Source organism: Oryctolagus cuniculus, chromosome 1, assembly GCF_964237555.1.
Source record: "Oryctolagus cuniculus chromosome 1, mOryCun1.1, whole genome shotgun sequence".
NCBI classification, from domain to species: Eukaryota; Metazoa; Chordata; class Mammalia; order Lagomorpha; family Leporidae; genus Oryctolagus; species Oryctolagus cuniculus.
Window position 1 is genome coordinate 103,265,270 of NC_091432.1, and position 16,567 is coordinate 103,281,836.

Here is a 16,567-nt window from a genome sequence, read left to right on the forward strand (position 1 = left end):
ATTGATAAACAATAAACAATATTCAAAAAGACTGTATTTACAAAGCCCAGATTGGTTCTTCAAAGGGATCAAGAAAGATAAATGCTAATAATAATAATAAATAATAACAATAATAAATCCTAGCTGCATAAGTTGAGGGAGAAACAAAATGAGAGAACTAAAGTTATCCGTAGCAGAACTGAAAGACAGATTCAGATGTCAAAATAACAATACCATATTATGGCCGGCGCCGCGGCTCACTAGGCTAATCCTCCGCCTTGCGGCACCGGCACACCGGGTTCTAGTCCCGGTCGGGGCGCCGGATTCTGTCCCGGTTGCCCCTCTTCCAGGCCAGCCCTCTGCTGTGGCCAGGGAGTGCAGTGGAGGATGGCCCAAGTGCTTGGGCCCTGCACCCCATGGGAGACCAGGAAAAGCACCTGGCTCCTGGCTCCTGCCATCGGATCAGCGAGGTGCGCCGGCCGCGGCAGCCATTGGAGGGTGAACCAACGGCAAAGGAAGACCTTTCTGTCTGTCTCTCTCTCTCTCACTGTCCACTCTGCCTGTCAAAAAAAAAAAAAAAAATCCATATTATGAACAACTCCAGGCTAGGAAATTGGGCAAATTAGAGGAAGCAAGGAAGTCCTTGAAAAATACAACTTACTAAAACTGATGCAAGCTTAAATTTAACATCCAAATAGTCATTTACTTACTTAAAAAATTGAACTTGGGGCAGGTGATTTGTGCAGTGTTAGCTCACTGCTTAGGACATACACACCCCATATCAGATAGCCTGGTTCAAGTTCTGGCTCCTCTACTTTTGATCCAGATGGTGGCCAAGTATATGGGCCCCTACAACCCATATGGGAACCCTGGATGGAGTTTCAGAGTCCTGGCTTCAGCTTGGCCCACCAATATCTGTTATGGACATTTAGGGAATGAACCGCAGGTGGAAAATTTCTCTCTCAAATAAAATGAAAACAAACAAACATCCAAGAGTAGGGTGGGAAGTATCACTATATTCCTAAATCTGTATATTTGAAATGTATGAAATTTGTATACCTTAAGTAAATTTTTTTTAACAAAATAACTTTTTAAAATTTGAATTTGTCATCAAAACATTTCCCACACACACAAAAAAAAGAAAATGCCAAGACCCAGATAATATCAATTATATCAAAAATTTCAGGGAAAAAGGAACACCAGTGTTATACAAACTATTACAGAAAACAGAGACAGAATACCTCCAAATTCATGTTATGAGGTTGTCATAAGGTAATACCAAAATCCAACAAAGACATTATGAAAACTAAAATAACAGTCCAATAGTGCTTATGAACATATGTGAAAATTTTACCAGAAAAATAATACATTATTGCCAAGTGAGATTTATTCCAGGAATTCAAGAGTAATTTAACTTTCCAAAAAAGAAAAATCCATCAATGTAGTTTACTATGTTAACAAAATGGAGAAAAACTGCATGATCACCTTAATGAATAAAAAAAAATCCTGACAAATTCAACATGATTTATTATTTGTTTTTAAACCCAGCTAACTGTAAATAAAAGGGGGCTTTCTCCAGCTAATGAAGAACATACATAGGAAGTGTACAACTAGCATTACACACGAGGGTGAAGTACCAAATGCTTTCTCCCCAAGGCTGGGAACAGGCAAGGACTGTGTCACCACTACTGTTCAGTATTTTACTGGGGGTCCCAGGAAATGCAATACAACAATGAATAGAAACAAAATGAATATAGATTGCAAAGAAATGAAGAAGTGAGACTTCTGCTCAGATATGAAGGTTTAGATATAAAATCCTAGGAACTGATTCCCTGCCCCTCCCAAAAAAAAGCTACTAGAACTAACAAGTCATATGAAAACATTGTAGAAAAACTAATTATATTTAAATATACTAGTAGTAATTAGAAACTGAAATTTTTTAAAATGTCTAGCTCAAAAATTGTGTTTTTTTAGTGATTTATTTATTTATTTGAAAGGCACAGTTAGAGAGAGACAAGGAGAGATAGAGAGTGACAGAGATCTTGTTCTGCTGGTTTACTCTCCTAATGGCTACAACAGCCAGGGCTGAACCAAGCCAAAGCCAGAGGCCTAGAACTCCATCCCGATCTCCCATGTGAGTACAGGGGCCGAAGCATGTCCTTGAATTTATCCACTAAAAACTAGAAAACCTATTAAGAAAAATATTAAGGGGCTAGCGCCATGGCTTACTTGGTTAATCCTCCACCTCCGGCACCAGCATCCCATGTGGGCACCGGGTTCTAGTCCCGGTTGCTCCTCTTCCAGTCCAGCTCTCTGCTGTGGCCTGGGAAGGCAGTGGAGGATGGCCCAGGTGCTTGGGCCCCTGCACCCAGGTGCTTGGGCCCCTGCACCCACATGGGAGACCAGGAGGAAGCACCTGGCTCCTAGCTTCGGATCGGCATAGCTCTGGCCATAGCGGCCATTTGGGGGGTGAACCAACGGAAGGAAGACCTTTCTCTCTGTCTCTCTCACTAACTCTGTCAAAAAAAAAAAGAAAAGAAAAGAAAAGAAAAGAAAAAAAGAAAAATATTAAAAAGAGAGATAGACATGTTCATTGGTTGGAGGATACTTTTTTTTTTTTTTTTTTTTTTTGGACAGGCAGAGAGGACAGTGACAGAGAGAGAGAGAGAGGTCTTCCTTTTACCGTTGGTTCACCCCTCAATGTCCGCTGCGGCCGGCGCACCACACTGATCCGAAGCCAGGAGCCAGGTGCTTCTCCTGGTCTCCTGTGGGTGCAGGGCCCAAGGACCTGGGCCATCTGGAGGATACATTTTAAAATGCCAATTATCAGGGCCGACACTGTGGTGTAGTGGGTTAAGCTGCCATCTGCATCCCATAGAGACATTGGTTTCTGTCCCAGCTGTCCTACTTCCAATCCAGCTCTCTGCTAATGTGCCTGGGAAGTCACGAGAGGATGGCAAAAGTGGTTGGTCCTCTGCACCCATGTAAGAGACCCAGAAGAAGCTCCTGGTTCCTGGTTCTGGCCTGGCCTAGCCTTGGCTATTGCAGCCATTTGGGGACTGAACCAGCGGATGGAAGATCTCTCTCCCTCTCTCTCTCTCTCTCTCTCTGTAACTCTTTCAAGCAAATAAATGTCATCTAAATCAATATGCGTTTTCTTTATTAAAAAATTAAAAATTATCGGCCGGCGCCGTGGCTCACTAGGCTAATCCTCCGCCTAGCGGCGCCGGCACACCGGGTTCTAGTCCCGGTCGGGGCGCCGGATTCTGTCCCGGTTGCCCCTCTTCCAGGCCAGCTCTCTGCTGTGGCCAGGGAGTGCAGTGGAGGATGACCCAGGTGCTTGGGCCCTGCACCCCATGGGAGACCAGGAAAAGCACCTGGCTCCTGGCTCCTGCCATCGGATCAGCGTGGTGCGCCGGCCACAGCGCGCTGGCCGCGGCGGCCATTGGAGGGTGAACCAACGGCAAAGGAAGACCTTTCTCTCTGTCTCTCTCTCTCACTGTCCACTCTGCCTGTCAAAAAAAAAAAAAATTAAAAATTATCTACAGATCGATCTACTGGCTTATTGTAGTCCTCATAATAATCTCATCAGCTTTTTGTTGTTGTTGCAGGAATAAATGAATTCTAAAACTTACATGAAAATGCAAAAGGCCTAACATATTCAAAATCATCTTGAAAAAGGATCAAAGTTGGAAGACTTACCTATTTGATTTTTTTTTTTAGAATTATTTTATTTATTTGACAGAGTTACAGAGAGAGGTCAAACCAGAGAGAGAGAGAGGTCTTCCATTCCGCTGGTTCACTCCCCAAATGACCACAACCGGCAGAGCTGAGCTGATCCGAAGCCAGGAGCCAGGAGCTTCTTCCGGTCTCCCACATGGGTGCAGGGGCCCAAGGACTTGGGCCATCTTCTACTGCTTTCCCAGGCCATAGCAGAGAGCTGGATTGGAAGAAGAGCAGCCAGGACTAGAACTGGCACCCATATGGGATGCCGGCACTGCAGGCTGGGGCTTTAACCCACTGTGCCACAGTGCCAGCCCCCATATTTGATTTTAAAACTTACAGTAAAGATGTAGTCATTAAGACAGGATGGTGAAACACAGGAAGAATAAGTTCTAGCCTTCTGTAGCAGAGTTGGCCCTAGTTTACAACAATCTAGTATATAGTTTACGAACAAACCGAAGACTTCTAAGGACCTGAACAAAAATGGTGGCCAGTGCTGTGGCACAGGGGGTTAAGTTGCTGTCTGCAGCACCTGCATCCCACATGGGTGCCGGCTGCCCCACTTCCCATCCAGATCCCAGCTAATGCACCTGGGAGAGCACTTCTTTTAGTACTTGAGCTCCTGCACACACAAGGGAGATCCCAGTGAAGCTCCTGGCTTCAGCCTGGCCCCTCTCTGGCCACTGCAACCATTTGGGGAGTGAACCAGTAGATGGAAGATCTCTTTTTCTCTGTTTCTCCCTTTCTCTCTGTAACTGTGCCTTTCAAATAAATAAATAAATCTTTTAAAAATAAATAAATAAACATAAATGACAGGGAGAGAACCATTAATTACCCTGAATTGATTAGTAAACATTGTATCCATTTATTGAATGTCACACTTACCCAATAAATGTGGGAGTACTTCAAAACAGTCATTGAAATGCAATGAAAAGCCCTTTTTTCCCCAAATTTCAAATCCATGCAGTTTTTCCATGACATGCATTTTCATAAACTTTGTGAAAATTCTTCATACATATAATGCTTAAGTGTTAATCAAGAATGTTTTTAAATGTCTAAGATGGGGCCGGCGCCGCGGCTCACTAGGCTAATCCTCTGCCTAGCGGCGCCGGCACACCGGGTTCTAGTCCCGGTCGGGGCGCCAGATTCTGTCCCCGTTGCCCCTCTTCCAGGCCAGCCCTCTGCTGTGGCCAGGGAGTGCAGTGGAGGATGGCCCAGGTGCTTGGGCCCTGCACCCCATGGGAGACCAGGAAAAGCACCTGGCTCCTGGCTCCTGCCATCGGATCAGCGTGGTGCGCCGGCCGCAGCGCGCTGGCCGCGGCGGCCATTGGAGGGTGAACCAACGGCAAAGGAAGACCTTTCTCTCTGTCTCTCTCTCTCTCTCACTGTCCACTCTGCCTGTCAAAAAAAAAAAAATTGTCTAAGATGGAATGCTAACCTGATTTAATATCACTCATGATGTGTATATATATATATATCAACTAATTACACTATACCTCATAAAATCATATAAAAGTAAAATAATAATTTTTAAAAGACCATAAGGTGCTGTTACAGATAGACAATTAGATCAATAGATCTGAAAAGAACTTCAGAAACCAAATCACACTTACATAATTTAATTTTCAGCAAAAGCATCAGAGCAATCCAATAAAGGGAAGATTTTTCAATCAAAAAATGTTACAAAATTGATTAGCTCTGTAAGAAAAAAAGAAAAGAAAAGAACTACCAACCATTTAGAAGAAAATAGGATATTACAACTCAGCTGGGCCAGTGGAGGGGGGATGCAAAGACACACAAATAAATACCCATGAAATTATAAATTGTATTACATCAAATTTTGAAACCTCACAAGAGACAACCATTAAAAAGAGGAATATGCAAGCTGCAACCTGGGGAGCAATATTCACAGAACAGATATGATGAAGGAACTATCTTAAGACTAGATAGGGAATTTCTGCAACCCAATGACAAAAAGACCAATTGCCCTATTAAAAGACCATCAAAAGATTTAAACAGACATCTTACAAAGTAAGACTACTGAAGAGAAAACATGGGCATGTATATGACAAAATATTCAATATCTCCAGTCATAAAGGAAATGCAAATTAAAATCAAAATGAGATACATCAAATGCTGTTGATGATATGCAATAAGTAGAAACTTCATTTATTGTTGTTAGGAGTGTAAAATGGGTCCAATATTTTGGAGAAAGTTCTGGCAGCTACCTTAGAAAACTAACATATACTCACTATCGTATATGATATAGCAATTTGATTCCTAATTATTTACACATGAAAAATAAAAAATCATGTACACACACACAAATTTTTGAAGAATGCTCTTAACCACAATATTCACAAGAACCAAGAACTGGAAATAGCCAGGTATTGACCAACAGATAAATGGGTAAGCAAATAATGCTAGATTCATGCAATAAAATACTGCTTAGCAGTAAAAGAGACAAAATACCTATCCACATAACAGTATGAATGAATATAAAATAGTTAAACAAAAGAACACATAATCCATTCATGCTAATTCTACAACAGGCAACATTTATCTATGGTGGAAGAAAAAAGATAGTTGCCTCTAAAGAGGTAGAAGTGAAAACTGATAAGTGGTATGAGGGAATTTGGGGGTTAATAGCATTATTTTGTATTTTAATAGAGATTAGGGTTACACAGGTATATGCATTTTCCAAAACTCATTGAATGATACCCTTAAGATTTGCATGTTTCATTTTGTTTAAATTTGACTTTTCAATAAAACAGAGCCCTAAGCTAATATCAGTTTAATATATGCATCCTAAAATAGTTAGAGGTGAGTGCCCTGATGTCTCCACTGACTTGAAATTCACCTACATATGAAATAGATTAACAGAAAGATACAGGGTAGCTAGATGGAGAGAGAGATGAACTAGAGCTAAATAATTATTGTAAATTACAGATGGTGAAATACAGATATTCACTATATGACTTTTTAAACTCTTCTGCATGTCAACAAATTTTCATAATAAAATGAAGGGTAGAAAAATATGTAGGACTGATGTGAAAAAAAAAAAAAACTCTATGGTAATCTGAGGGCATAACCCTTAGGAACTCAGCCACTGGTAGGTAAGCTGCTCCCAGCTGCTGACCAGCCCACTCATGCCATAAATGGGCTGTCTAACACCCAGGATTCTGCCAAACCCAGGTCCGTGCCCTGAACTTTCCTGGCAAAAAATAAATAAATAGATAAATAAATAAATAAAATACACCATTTCCATAAAGTCTTGTACATTCTAATTTTAATATCTGTGGTTACTAGTACTGCAAGGTTATGATAACCACATTATTTATAAAAGACTCTATAAAAGAGTATGCAAAGCGTACATAAAATACTTTATTTTGGACCTAAAACTGGTGGAAAATGACTACTCTAAAGAGGATGATAAATTATTTTCCAGTCGGAAGATTCTATTTCAACATTAGTAGTAAGAAAACTAATCTATATTTAAATTTCACTTATGAAGTGTTCTTAACTGACCTGAGAGGTATTTTTAAATTTTAAAAGTATAGGATGCAAGACTTCCTAACTTTCTACCTAGAAGGAGCTAACGTTCATGGGAGACTTAGAATATGTCAGACATTACAGTGGAATGTAATTCCCAAAGCTCTGGAAACCTTTGTTAGAGAATTCACAAAGAATTATGCTATTTCTTTGTAGTAAGATGGTTTGCAGATTTTATTTTAAAAGAGGGAATACTGATATTTAAACCTGAAAGGATTCGTCAACTGTCACTATAACTAAAATATGTGGGAAAGGCTACTTGTGAAGGGAGATTTATTTTGACTCACAGTTTTGCAGATTTACAGTCCAAAAACAGGTAGCCCCATCAGTCTGGAGTCTGATGAGAATGGTGGGAGGCAGAACAGGAGCAGAGGGAAGATGATACGGAGAGCCAGGGAGCAGAAAGCAGAGGAACCCAACTCAGTTTTTATAACCAACCACCTCCTGCAATAACCACCTTCCAAGAACATGTCCCCAATGACCTAGGGACCTCAGGAACTCCCACTAGGCCCACCACAATTGGATCAAGACTCCACCCTCTCTATCACCTTTTACTATGACTTTGGGACTTAAAACACTCGCATGAGTTGCAAAGCCAAATCCTGTTCAAACCACAGCACAGCACCATCTGGAAAAACAAAAGACAATCCCTTCAGAATAATGAGAGACACCATTGAGAATCATCTCTGTAAAAACATCCTATTGATCACATATTTCCTCCCTCTGAAAGGCATTTTTTAAGATTTATTTATCTGAAAGCAGAGTGGTAGAGAAAAGAGAGATGGAGAGAGATCTTCCATTCATTGGTTCACTCCTCAAATACCTGCTAGGTCAGGCCAAAGCAAAGTACCTGGAACCCAACCCTGGTCTCCCCATGTGAGTGGTGGCAGCAACACAGTACTTGGGCCATCATCTGCTACCTTCCCAGATGCATCAGTAGGAAGCTGGATTGGAAGCACAGAGCAGTCTGTCTTTGAACCAGGCATTCCAACATAAGATGTTGGCATCTTAAGCGGAAGCTAAGCCCACTGCATAACACCCGCCTTTGAAAGGTATTTTTAACCAAAACTACAGATTAAGAGACTGTTGAATAATTTATGAGTTCATTCAGACCTGACAACAATCCCAAACCATGGGAGAGATAAGAGTAGATGAGTCAGTGTTCTCAGCTTTGGCCGCACACTGGAATCACATGGGGACCTTTAAATACTCCCAATGTCTGCATCCCACTCATCCCCTAACAATCCCATTTTAATTGGTCTTAGGCAAATTCTGAATATAGCAATTTTTTCTTTAACTTCCAAATGATTCTAACATGCAGAATGAGAACAGCTGTTAGAGTTTTTCATTAATTAGATTAGGTGGGGGAAAAGATGGCATCTTAACCTTAGGGGAAATGTGTTTGCTGTCTCTTAAGATATTCCCAACTGAGTTGAATTTAACGTTTTCATACGGGTGTCACTTTAGAATCAGGTTGGACAAAAAAAGTCTTTAGTGCCGACTTGATTAATGACTGTGTAACTTATGCTCCTGCCATGCCTTGACAAACACCACAATCCCTCCTTGGTGGAACCACTGATGCTCATGGACCTAGCCCTGATTTAGAACACATCGTGGCGTGGTTCTTCAAGTCAGACCAGCTTCTCTCATATGGTACCCACAGAAGACTTTAATGAGGAATCTAGCAAGAATTGCTATTATAAGTTCTCATGTGGGGGACTTGTGTCTTAGGAATCTCACCAGACACTTCATTGGGGTTAAGAGAGAGAGAGAGAGAGAGAGGATGAAGAGGAGGAAGAGGTCATCAAAGAAAAAAGAAACTAAGATTTGCTTATATTTAATATATGGACTGGGATGAACAAATGTCCAGGTTTGTCCCAAAATGAAGAATTATTTTGGAAAGATAAAATCTCCAATGTTAAAACCAGGAATGTCCCAGGCAAAGCAAGATGAGTTGATCACTAAAATGTGAACTGCTACGAGCATCACCCAAAGGTTTGTGTACTGGAAGCTTGGTCTCCGGTGAAGAGATGTTGGGAGGTGATAGAATTTTTAAGAAGTAGGGATTAATGGGAAGTAATTAAGTTATTAGAGGGACAACCCTTAGAAGGGATTAATGCCAATCTTGCAGAATTAGTTTTCTTTTTTATAGATTTATTTATTTATTTATTTATTTGAAAGGCAGAGTTACAAAGAGAGAGGGAAAGACAGAGAGATATCTTCCATCCACTGGTTCACTCTCCAAATGGCCACATTAGCCAAGCCTAGGCCAGGCTGAAACCAGGAGCTAGGAGCTTCTCCTGGGTCTCCCATGTGGTTGCAGGGGCCCAAGGACCTGGGCCATTTTCTGCTGCTTTCCTAGGCCATAGCAGGAAGCTGGATTGGAGATGGAGCAGCCGAGTCTTGAACCAGCACCTATATGGGATGCCAACCCTGCAGGCAGTGGCTTAACCCATTGTACCACAGCGCCAGCTCCCAGACTTAGATCTTGCATGAGCCAGTTATTATGGAAAGTGTGAGCCTGAGCCCTGAACCTTGTCTCTCCACCTGACTCTTCCATACATCTCCAACCACTGTGATGCTACCCACCTTGAGGCCCTCACCAGAGCCAAGCAGAAGGAGGCACCATGTTCTGGAACCTCTCAAACCATGAGCTTTTTTATTTAAACCTCTTTTCTTTGTACATTACCCTGCTCATGTATTTTGTTATAGTAACAGAAAATGAACCAATACATGAACACAGGAGCTCTCCTACAGTGGGTTAGGTGTGACCTATGGTTCCAAGAACAACTCCAGGGACAAGAGGAACTTAGGAACAGTAGGAGGGATGATGGCCCTCTCCATAAATTCACTTCCATTATTTTGTACTGTGTCGAGGTTCAAGGATATTATTAATGTAGTCCATTTTTTTTCTTTCTTTCTTTTTTTTTTTTTTTTTTTTTTTTTGACAGGCAGAGTAGACAATGAGAGAGAGAGAGACAGACAGAAAGGTCTTCTTTTGCCGTTGGTTCACCCTTCAATGGCCGCCGCAGCTGGCGTACCGCGCCGATCCGATGGCAGGAGCCAGGTGCTTCTCCTGGTCTCCCATGGGGTGCAGGGCCCAAGCACTCGGGCCATCCTCCACTGCACTCCCTGGCCACAGCAGAGAGCTGGCCTGGAAGAGGGGAAACTGGAACAGAATCCAGCGCCCCGACAGGGACTAGAACCTGGTGTGCCGGCGCCGCTAGGCAGAGGATTAGCCTAGTGAGCCCTGGCGCTGGCCTAATGTAGTTCATTTAATAGAAAAAATACTTCTAAATAGTATAATACTGCCTGCAGGAGTCTTTTAAATAACAAACACAATCTGCATTTAAATTGGTCCATCAAGGTAAAGATGACATTTTAATGATGCCTTTAGAAATTCATACAGCAAAAAGATTCAGTTTAGAGGATGTTTAGGAGTGTTTCCATCAGGTGATATTGTTTCTAACATCAGTACAGGAAGGCATCACCTATAAAATCTCTCGTATCTTTATAGTTTTCTTTTTTAAAAGGTGGAAATAGATTTTTTTAACTTGTTAAGTATTTTCCCAAATAAAGAATTTGAGGGTGGGTATTTGCATTGTGGTTAAGAAGCTTCTTGGGACACCCATATCTCATATTGAAGTGTGTTGGTTTGATCTCCAGCTTCACTCCTAACTCTAGCTTCCTGCTGATTTACAGCCTGGGAGACAAGAGGTGATGGCTCAATTAGTCAGGGAGATCCAGACCAAGTTCTGGACTCCTAGCGTTTGGGCTGGCCTAGCCCTGGCTATTGAAGGCATTTGGGGAGTGAACCAATGGTTGGGAGAGCTGCTTGCCTGTGTTTCTCTGCCTTTCAAATAAATACATTAAATAAACCATTTTTAAAATTGTTTGTACGGTTTTAACTTAATGCATTAAAAATGTAAAAAGGCAATACCTTCAATGATTTTGCAAGACTAGTTGACACCAGCTAAGATGAAAACAAACTAATCAAATTTAAAAATAATGCTTTTGCATTATTCACAGGAGGAACTATACATTACTTTTGTAACATATTTAGCACAGCCAATGATACACTATATTTACTTAGATCTAAAAATGTTTGGGTAGCCTTTGCAGCTATGACATTCATTCAAATGAAGTACTGAAATCAAATGAAGTTAAACTTAGGTCTTAAAATTGATACATCACAAATATTTTTAAGAGAAATTAGTCAATAAATTCTTCTAAATATTATTTAGGTAATAGAAAAAATCCAATAAATTTTTACTGTCAATAAATGAAATAGCTAAATATTTATCTTTTAAAATCCTTAGTATTGTAAAGGTTTTATAATAGATAATATAGTCATAAAACAGTTCAAGGATATAATTTATTAATGACCAAATATACACATATAAGAAGAGGTACTCACACTGAAAAGACATCACTGAAGTTTTGGAATATTATTTCAAAGCAGACATCCACAATCATCCACAATACCGGCTTAGCCCAGGGTTAGCACTTCATAAAATATGCATTGATGGCCAACAGATGCATGAAAAAATGGTCAACATCACTAATCACTAGGGAAATGCAAATCAAAACCGCAATGAGATATCATCTCACACCTGTCAGAATGACTATATCAAAAAGACAAAAGATAACAAGTGTTGGCAAGAATCTGGAGAAAATGAAACTCTTGTACACTGTTGGTGGGAATGTAAATTAATACAGCCATTATGAAAAACCGTGTGAAGCTGCCTCAAAAGTTAAAAATATAATTACAATATGATCCAGCAATCTCACTTCTGGCTATTTACCCAAAAGACTTCAAATAAGTTTGTCAGAGAGATACCTGTATTGCCATGTTCATTGCAGAACTATTCACAACAGCTAAGTTACAGAATCAACCTAAGTATCCATCAACAGATGCAAAGAAAAGGTGGTGTATATACACAATGGAATGCTATTCAGCCTTTTTTTTTTTAAGATTTATTTTATTTATTTGAAAGACAGAGTTACAGAGAGAGGTGGAGATCTTCCAGCTGCTGGTTCACTCCCCAGATGGCTGCAATGGCCAGAGATGTGCCAATCCGAAGCCAGGAGCCAGGAGCTTCTTCCGGGTCTCCCAATGCAGGTGCAGGGGCCCAAGGACTTGGGCCATCTTCTACTGCTTTCCCAGGTCACAGCAGAGCTGAATTGGAAGAGGAGCAGCTGAGACTAGAACCAGCGCCCATATGGGACGCCGCAGGTGGAGGATTAACTTGCTGTGTCACAGTACCAGCCTACCAGCCCCACTATTCAGCCTTTAAAAGAAATTCTGGGGGCCGGCGCTGTGGGATAAGGGATAAGGCACTGGGATAAGGCACCTCCTGCAGCACTACCATCCCATATGGGTACCAATTCAAGTCCTGATTGCTTCACTTCCCATCCAGCTCCCTGCTAATGACCTGGGAAAGCAGCAGAAGATGGTCTAAGTCTCTGGGCCCCTGCACCTACATGGGAGACCCAGATGAAACTCCTGGCTCCTGGCTTTCCTGGCTGTTGTGGCTTTCCATTTGGGGGAGTGAACCAGTGGATAGAAGATCTTCCTGTCTCTCTTTGTCTCTCTATAACTCTGCCTTTCAAATAAATAAGTAAGTAAAAATCAATCTTTTTTAATAAAAGAGAAAAAAAAAAGAAATTCTGTCATTCGTGTCAATATGAATGGAACCAGAACTTTAGAACATTATGTCAAGTGAAATAAGCCAAGCAAAGACTAGCACCACATAGTCTCACTTACTCGTGGAATTCCAAACAGTGGAATCCATAGAAGTAGAGAGTAGAAGGGTGGGGGAAGGAGGGGACGTGCACAGAGGCTGGGGTTGGAAGGAATGGGGAGATGATGGTCAAAGAACATAAAATCTCAGTTAGGAAAAATAAGGGGATTTTTAAAAATATTTCACATAGTGTGGTGAATATAATTACTTATAGCATATCATACATTGCAAAATTGCTAAGTGTGAATTTCAAATGTCTTCATCACAAAAAATGGCAAGTGTCTGAGGTGATGGACATGTTAAATAGCTCAAATTATTTCACATTGTATTCATAAATAATAACATCATTTTCCACTCCATACATAATTATAAATTATTGATTTATAATAAAATTTTAAAATGTCAATGAATAGCAGCCATAGTCATAGGCAAATTGAAAAGTAGATCGAGAATACCAGTTAATGGATATCTCTACTCACGCATTCAGAAGAAACATTGAGAAGCATCATGTGTACATAAAGCTAATGCAACAGATTCTGCTGTAATCAACTTGTAATTATCCGTATCAGTATTTAGGAGCAGGGATGGCAGTTTAGCCTATCAGTTAAGATGCCTGCATCCCACTCCATCGCGCCAGGGTTCTGGATGCTGGACTCCAGCTCCAGACTCCAGCTTCCTGCTAATGCAGACCTGGGAAACAAAAGCAATGGCTCAAGTGATTGAGTACCTGCCATCCTAGTGGGAGACCAGATTGAGTTCCTGGCTCTCAGCTTCAGTCTGGTCAATTTCTGGCAGTTGGAGGCATTGGGGAAGAGAACCAGCAGAAGGAAGTGTGCTTTCATGTGCACTCTCGCTCTCTCTACCTCTCAAATAAATAACTAAATCGTGGGTTTGTTTTGTTTTTGTTTGTTTGTTTGTTTTACAGGCAGAGTGGACAGTCAGAGAGAGAGACAGAAAGGTCTTCCTTTTTGCCATTGGTTCACCCTACAATGGCCGCCGCGGCCGGCGCACCGCGCTGATCCGAAGCCAGGAGCCAGGTGCTTCTCCTGGTCTCCCATGTGGGTGCAGGGCCCAAGCACTTGGGCCATCCTCCACTGCACTCCCTGGCCACAGCAGAGAGCTGGGCTGGAAGAGGGGCAACTGGGACAGAATCCGGCGCCCCAACCGGGACTAGAACCTGGTGTGCCAGTGCCGCAAGGCGGAGGATTAGCCTATAGAGCCACGGCGCCGGCCACTAAATCGTTTTTAAAAGATATTTAGGAGGCCAGTGCTGTGTGTAGCAGGTAAAGTCGCCGCCTGCAGTGCCAGCATCCTTTGTGGGTGCCAATTCGAGTCCTGGTTGCTCCTCCTCCAATCCAGCTCTTTGCTGTGGCCTGGGAAAGCAGTAGAAGATGGCCCAAGTCCTTGGGCCCCTGCACCCACATGGGAGACTGGGAGGAGGCTCCTGGCTCCTGGCTTCGGATCAGCGCAGCTCCAGCAGTTACAGCCAATTGGGGAGTGAACCAGCGGATGGAAGACCTCTCTCTCTCTCTGCCTCTCCTTCTCTCTCTTTGTAACTCTGACTTTCAAGTAAAATAAATAAATCTTTTTTAAAAAAAGATATTTAGGATCAGTGGACAGTAAATATCCAAGATTAATTCAGTTCAACGAGGAATTATTGAGTATCTCGTATTTGACTCACAAATGAAGTTAATAAAAAATAAATTCTCTATGGTTTCTGATTTCAAGAAATTCATGCTTAACTTCAGAACATGACCTCAAACTTCCACCTAGAGTTACATACAACCTGATGCTCAGAGAATCTGAGCCCTTGGCGTGTGATTTCACTATTTTCCGGATACCTAACTTCTTACCATGTGCTTGCCTCCTCCTTGCTCCCCAGTTTCATGCTGGAAGTGGACAACTTCATGGATCAGGATCTTGCATAACGTCAGTCTACACTTGATTGACCACTTCCTTCAGGTTACAGGTCAGGCTATTCATAGAGCTACCTCAAAAGAGAGTGGATAAGATAAAGTGCATTTTTAATAGAGCTTCCCTTAAAATTGAGCCTCATTAAAGCTAAAGGAAAAACTCAAATATCTTTCCTTCCGTGTCCTTTTTGCTGGGTTATGGTCTACATGTAGAACAAGCCAAAAGGTAGTGCTACTGATCATCTCAAGTAAGCTAAATAACTGCCTGTGTGACTGTCCCCCCAGATTTGGAAATAAGACATATGGGAGAACAATACAGATAAATTTTTTAAAATTGCCCTGATACAGATTAATAATGGAGCCAGTGGGCTCAGAGGCCCTTTGTAGGTCAGAAAATCATCAAGAAAAGGAGATTCTTCCAAACTGTTACTCATTCCAAGGATAATTCTGACTTATTCTTGAATTTCCATTTCATTGTGATGTTTGGCCCCAAGAGATGCCTTCCTTTGGGCGTGGTGCCTACATGGTCGCATGCTCCTGGATCCTGACTGGTGGATTTTCAGAGTCTGATGTAGAAATGTCACTAGTAGTAGTAACACTTGCCCCGGATACCCAATGTCATGAAAAATTACTCATGTAACACAAATGATGTGAAGAGAAATAGGCTGGAAATATTCACTTCCTCTCCTCCATCCCTGCTCTCCCAAAACCAAGCCCCTTGGCCACACGCACGTTCTGCTTGGGAGAACCAGACACCCAGCGCAGTGGGGACTGTTTTGATCTACTCCTACAAGAGATCAATTTGCAAAATCAACAAGGCTAGTGTAATGATACTGACATGATACTAATGATACTGACATGGTACTGAGAGCTAAGGGACATTAATTTGATGAGAAATAAAACACTCCAGCACAGAAAAATCTCTACAAATCTTTATTGAAAATGTTTCTATCTTAGCAGAATAATCCAGGAAGGAATCTAGATGGACTACTACAACCAAGACATTTATCCCAAGAAGGAAAAAATACCATTTCAATCTTAGCAAATACATAAAGTACTTTGTCTTCACTCATTTTTGCCATTTTAACTCCTTTGCAAGGGTTGCTTCTGCATTTTCTCAAATCCTTGAATAATTAGCTGGAAAATCTTACAGAGTTGCTTTTACTGGAAACCAAGGCTTTTAACCAAACAGGACCAAGATACCCCACCCCAACTTTGCACACTCACCATCAATACCAACAAAAGTATAAATTTATCACCTAAAATGCTGCCTTAAGCTTTTAAATGTAAATATTAAGTCTGAATAAAAGTATTCAAAATATACCAGAGGACTTCAACAAGTTTATGGAAAATGCAATTAAAACATAAGTTTATTTTGGTGCAAAAAATTTTTCAACCCATGCAGTTTTTCATAATATGCATTTTCCATGAACTTTTTGAAGATTCCACTATATGTGGATTTCTGGCTTTTTTGCAACAAAATACATTTATTTTTAATTCCATTTTTATGAATTTTTTGAAGTGCCATCCTATGTACTAGGTTTTAGGCAGTTACTGAGAAATTTGTGTCAAAACAATCCCAAAGTAGAAAAAAAAATCCAATAAGGCAACTTTTTACAGAGTTTTTAGTTGTTCTTCTTATTATTTATTTTCGTT

General features: G+C 41.2%; 1 long non-coding RNA gene across 3 annotated transcripts in view; it reads right to left on the reverse strand.

Annotated features, from left to right (window-relative positions):
• Positions 1–12,308, reverse strand: part of LOC127491747 (uncharacterized) — a 58,037-nt gene extending 45,729 nt beyond the window's left edge. For 2 of the 3 annotated variants that reach the window (XR_011390563.1, XR_011390562.1), the window contains exons 1-2: positions 11,672–12,308; positions 7,803–7,882 (exon numbers count right to left, since the gene is read on the reverse strand). This is a non-coding gene — a long non-coding RNA (uncharacterized lncRNA). The remainder of the gene's footprint in view (positions 1–7,802; positions 7,883–11,671) is intronic. The other variant, XR_011390560.1, reaches the window with a different exon arrangement.
• Between the last annotated feature and the right edge of the window lie 4,259 nt (positions 12,309–16,567).